Here is a 6,009-nt window from a genome sequence, read left to right on the forward strand (position 1 = left end):
AAAATTAGAAAGAGTGGTATTTTTAAAAAGTGGTATTGGAAAATGGGTATTTTTGAAATTACCCCTTGTTCTATTTTGAAAACATTTTTTTTTAACTAATTTATATAATTTCTTACTACTTATTATCTGACACGTGTCAACATTTTATCAATTCAATTTACACATGTCACCATCTTGTTAATGACTCACTTTGAAAACCCAACTTTATATAATAAGATTCCCTTATCCAACATTTGTTTAGTGTCGTTTTCCATTTTATACATGCATTGATCATCTCCTCCATGTATAAATATAGGTAAATAATTTTGACTATTTTCTCTTAAATAATATAAATAAAACAAAATATCAATAAAAAAATAAATTTTATCAAATAAAATGAAAGATTATTGATACGTTTAAAAAAAATTTTATTTAGATAGTAGGGTAAAATTGGAATTTTCTTTTTTGGTTTGAGGTATAAATTTACCAAAATTTAAATAAATTATGACTTTTTATAGCAAAATTAAATAAACAAATTTTTTTAATTCCAATTGAAAAAGTAGTTGTATTAAACGTACAAAAAATAATAGATGGCGAATTTTTAGGATTTTTCCCAATATTTTATTGCTGTAATATTTCTTATAATGTTTTAATATCTGTGCTGTAATATTTTATTGCTGTAATATTTCCTATAATGTTTTAATATTAAAGAGACTGCACCAGAGACTACAGCAGTACAGGCCCCTTGGACGGTTGTGGAGAGAGGTTGCCCTCGTTCCTCTCCTTCTCGCTCTGCTCAGCCCAACAATGCAGAACTTGTCGTCGCAAAGAAAGGTTTTGCAGCTCTCACTACCGTCATCGAGGATCAAGACACTCAAGATAATCAGACGATGCTCCCCAGCTCCAATTTGGTTTTGCGTGAGGAAGGGAAGTTGGTTGACTCTGCTTCTGAGGGAGAGGAGGACTCTAGCAAGCAAATTTCAGAGGCTCCTCAACCCCTAAATGGACATAAGCAGGGATCAAGGAAGCATAGAAGTAGATCCGTGGCCCTCCGAGACCCATCCCGAGTGCTAGGGAGTCGAGAATACTCAAATTTACTTTCTCACGGAAGTGATGTCGTCGTTTTTTGCCTGGAACATGCGGGGGTTCAGTCAGCCTCGCAAGCATAATGTAGTTAGAAATTGGATTCAAGCACTGCGTCCATCTTTCGGTAGTTTCACCAAGACCCGAGTTCAAGAAGAGAATTCTCAGTCGATTCTCACCTCCTTACATCACCAATTATGATTATCACAGACTTGGACAAATTTGGGTTGTTTCCTCTAGTGACGTCATTTTGACTCCTATGGAGAAGAGTTCACAACATATCACGTGCTCTGTTTGCCTTCTTCACTCAGACAAACTGCTAATTTTTTCTTTTGTGTATGCTTCAAACTTGTTTCATGAACGGAGAGAACTTTGGGCCGATCTCTGCCGTATTTGATCAACACTTGTCTTGCCTAGCACTCCTTGGATCACTGTTGGAAATTTTAATGAAGTTTTGTCTCTTCAGGATCATTCACGAGCTATGGATTATTCTTTTAATGAAGTTGGGATGCGGGATTTCCAAAATACAGTCTCCTTTTGCGATATGATGCATCTCCATGATGCTGGTCCTAATTTCACTTGGATAAACAACCAGGATGGGAACCCTATTGGGAAGAAAATTGATCTGGCTCTTATAACATCTTCCTGGTTATCGTCTTTTCTTAATTCTTTTGCCACTTTTGAAGCTAATTGAATCTCGGATCATCTGCGTTGTGTCATTAAAATTTCTACCGCAAATTCTGGTAATCGTAAACCTTTCCGGTTCTTTAACTTCATGGCTTCCCACCACGATTTTCTGCCTATCGTCTCGCATGTTTGGGCAGACTCTGCTTCGTTGCACCACTCTAGAGCAGCACATCTCTTTTCCATCAGAAGTTAAAACGTCTGAAGTTTCATCTCCGGACTTTAAATCGCTCAAAATTTGGTGACCTCCCTCGCCAAATAGCTGAAGCGTTAGACCAGTTTTGTGCCATCCAATCTGCAGCGTTTTCAGATCCCACACCAGCTAATCTTCAGGACCTATCTGCAGCTTCAGATAATTGGCAAAGATTAGCAGCACTAGAAGAGCAATTTTTCCAGAAGAAATCTTGTATTATTTGGCTGAGATGTGGGGATCAGAACAATTCCTACTTTCACCGGGTTTCTCAAGCCAATGCCTCGCGCAACAGCGTCCGGTCTCTTTGCTGGTGAGGTCTTGACTGCACCAGCGGACATCAAAGCAGAGGCCGCACGTCAATTTCGGACTTCTCTCGAACAAGAAGATGAGGATTTCGTTCGTGTTCCTCCTGAGGTCCTCTCTGATCTTCTTGACTAGTGCTGCTCCACGGTAACATGTAATATGCTCACGGCTCCTGTACTCACTGAGGAGATTCGCAAAGCTCTCTGCTCTCTCCCGTCAGGCAAGGCTTCGGGGCCTGATGGTTTTACTAAGGAATTCTATATAGCAGCCTGGAGTGTTATAGGCTCAGATTTTATTGTTGCGGTTCAATCTTTCTTTGCATATTGTCTCATGCCCTAAGCTGTTAACGCTACTTTGCTCGCTCTCATTCCTAAGAACCCGAACTCTATCTCCACCACCATGATTGATTACATGCCTATTTGCTGCTGTCATGTGCTGTACAAGGTCTTCTCTAAAATCCTCGCAAACCGTTTGCAGTTGATTCTCCCGGATTTTATCGAGCCAAATCAGAGTGCGTTTGTTAAGGGGCGTTTGTTGTTGGAAAATGTATTATTGGCAATAGAGCTGGTCAAGGATTACCAAAAGGACACCATCTCTCGTCGGTGTGCCATTAAGTTTGATATTTCAAAGGCATTTGATATAGTTCAATGGTCCTTTATTTAGGCAATCTTCAAAGCTTTGGGCTTCCCCACCTTGTTTACTCACTGGATTTTATCTTGTGTTTCTCCAGCTTACTTCTCAGTGGTAGTAAATGGAGAACTAGAGGGGTTCTTTGGGAGTTCAAGAGGCATTTGTCAAGGCTGCTGTCTCTCTCCTTATTTGTTTGTTATGGTGCAGAATGTTCTCTCTCGGTTGATTAATCAAACTGTTAAAAATGGGCTTATAGGAAGGCACTCGCGCTGTGATCGAGTTTGTGTCTCTTACCTAAGCTTTGCAGAGGATATTTTGGTTTTCACGGATGGCTCCACTAGTTCACTCTGCGCTACAATGCATACCTTTGAGGTTTTTTCCAAAATATCCGGGTTGCATATCAATGCTAGTAATTCGGCAGTGTTTGTTGGCGGCCGTGACCAACAAGCGACCATAGCAGCTGTTCTTGCTCACGGTCTTCAAGTGGAAGCACTCCCTATTCGTTATTTGGGGCTGCCTTTAACCACTAAATACATGACAGCGCATGACTACAGTCCTCTCATTGATAAGGTTCGATCTCGTTTCCTTTCAAGGACGAGTAACTACTTATCTTATGCAGGCCGTCTTCAACTCATCTCTTTGGTTATTACTAGTTTCTCCGGCTTTTGGTGCTCTGCTTTTCGCCTGTCTTCTCGATGCTTTGCTGAGATTGAGAGCCTTTGTAGTGCTTTTTTGTGGACGGGTAATCCAAACAACACTTCGGGTTCAAAAGTGGCTTGGGATGATATTTGTCGCCCCAAATCAGAGGGTGGGCTGGGCCTAAGGAAGCTAAAAGAAGTCTCCCGAGTCTATGCTTATCGTCTCATTTGGAGGTTGTTTACTCTTTCCGGATCTTTGTGGGTTGCTTGGTCAAAAGTCAAAACAGCAGTTGATGGGGGGACTCTCTTTCTGGTCTGCTCTGCAATCCACCCTAGGTTCATGGGTATGGCGGAAACTTCTTAAACTTTGTGATGATGTTAGGCCTTACATTCGGCCAGAGGTTCATGATGGAGCCACTGTTTCTTTCTAGTTCGATCATTGGCTACCTATGGGGAGACTTATTGATCTGGTGGGATCAGCGGGGTCACGGCTACTCGGGATACCTATCCACACAATGGTCAAGGACGCTTTAGGCACTAATGGCTGGAGGGTAAGACGAACGTGGGTGCCATATATGGTCACGATTATTTACATTTTGCGAGCCCAGCCTCTACCCGACGTTATAAATGGCCCCGATAAGTTTTTTTGGAGACATGGGGAAGACCAACTAAGGACTCACCACCAGCCAACGGATTGGAGCTTTGTTGTGTGGGTAAAGCAAGGCATCCCACGTTGTGCTTTCATTACTTGGTTAACTATCCGCGATCATCTCTCGACGGGGGCTCGAATACGGACTTGGGGACTGGTACAGTCGTGTGTGCTCTGCGGAGAGCGAGACGAGACGAGAGACCACCTGTTTTTTGCTTCTCCCTACTCCTTCACAGTTTGGTCCGACCTAGCGGGCAACTTGCTGTACCACCGTAAGGATCCGGATTGGGAAATTACTCTTAACATGCTCACTAATGGTACAGGGGATTTCTTAACTGATCTCCTCACCAAGCTTTACTTTCAGGTCACTATCTATCATATTTGGAGAGAGCGCAACGCACGCATTTATGGGAACTGCTATATCTCGTCTGCTCAAATGGTATGACGACTGCACAAGCTCATCAGAAATCGCATTACTTCTTTGGACTGTGCTAAGAAACCTCGCTACAGGAATCTATTTCAGCATTGGCTTAGTGTGTCTCCGCTCCTCGTAGGACACACCCGCTAGACCTTTCCATCTCTTCACCTCTTTTTTTTTCTACCTCATTATGTATCTTTTTAAATGTAACGCTACGATACTAGTTGTACATAATATTCTTTTTCGATCAATTAATTAAACATTTCATCAAAAAAAAAATATTTGTTCTAGATCTAGTATTTTTTAATAATATGAAAATACAATTTGCTATATTACATGTTCATATTAGAGTTATAATATGGTTACATTTTAAAAGTGGAACCTGTTTTTATATGAAAAATATATAGTATAAAACATCCAACAAATACACTTCAATCCAAAAGATATATAAATATCAACACACATAAGTCTCGATAGCATATATTCCCATAAGATAAACTTCGTAAGTCTCAATAGAATAAGTTCTCATAAGCTAACCTTCATAATTTAAAGTCTTAACAACACAAGTCTGAATAGTATAAGTTCCCATAATCTAGACAAAGGTACTTAAGTTCAAACCATCACCACTTTGTCCTCTGGCCATGCGATTGTTGTACCAATTGCATCCTCCATACAGTCGATAGCAGAAGTACACCTCCAAACAGCGGCATCGTTAACCTTTACCACGTCTATCCAAACGCGCACTACATTAGGTCCAAATGGAACACAGTGGAAAATTTGGTCTGGATTGTTTGAAAACCAACGTCCTTCAACAACAACCCGCGTCTTTCGGTAATATCCAACAATTTGCACTTCTGATTTTCCTTGCTAACTTTAACTTTCTTTTTACGCTGACAATATAACAACATATTATAAATAACGACAAGCAATACCAAGCATCAACAACAAGTCTCAATAGCAATAACACAAAGAAACCTTAAACGAAGTGAAGCACATTATCGGAGATCTCCGAACTGGTGATTCCATAACAGTTTTAGCTTTCTTTACATGGGCTAAAGGAGTTGCTTCAAATTTCTGATTATGAGATGAGACTGTTTGTATATTAGGAGTTAAAATTTGAAACTGAGACAGAGGAGTTTCAACTGTGGTTGTTTCAAACACAACTCTACTTGCAGGCCATGCTATGAAAGTCTTCAGAGATTCCTCCATGATACTAATTTGTTGTGTCGTTCTCCATAGAAATGTCTCAGGTTTCAAGACAACATCCACAAATACTTTTACTGCATTAGGTCCGATGGGAAGTCCAATAACCAATGTATTTGGTTCTTTAAACTGCCAACGCCCTTCAACAACAACCACTTCTTCATTTCCCCTGCAATTCAGTAGTGTACACTTGTTTGTAGAAGGTGGGTAAAACGGGGAAAATCAACCC

This window comes from Capsella rubella, unplaced genomic scaffold, assembly GCF_000375325.1.
Source record: "Capsella rubella cultivar Monte Gargano unplaced genomic scaffold, Caprub1_0 scaffold_1, whole genome shotgun sequence".
Classification (NCBI taxonomy): domain Eukaryota; kingdom Viridiplantae; phylum Streptophyta; class Magnoliopsida; order Brassicales; family Brassicaceae; genus Capsella; species Capsella rubella.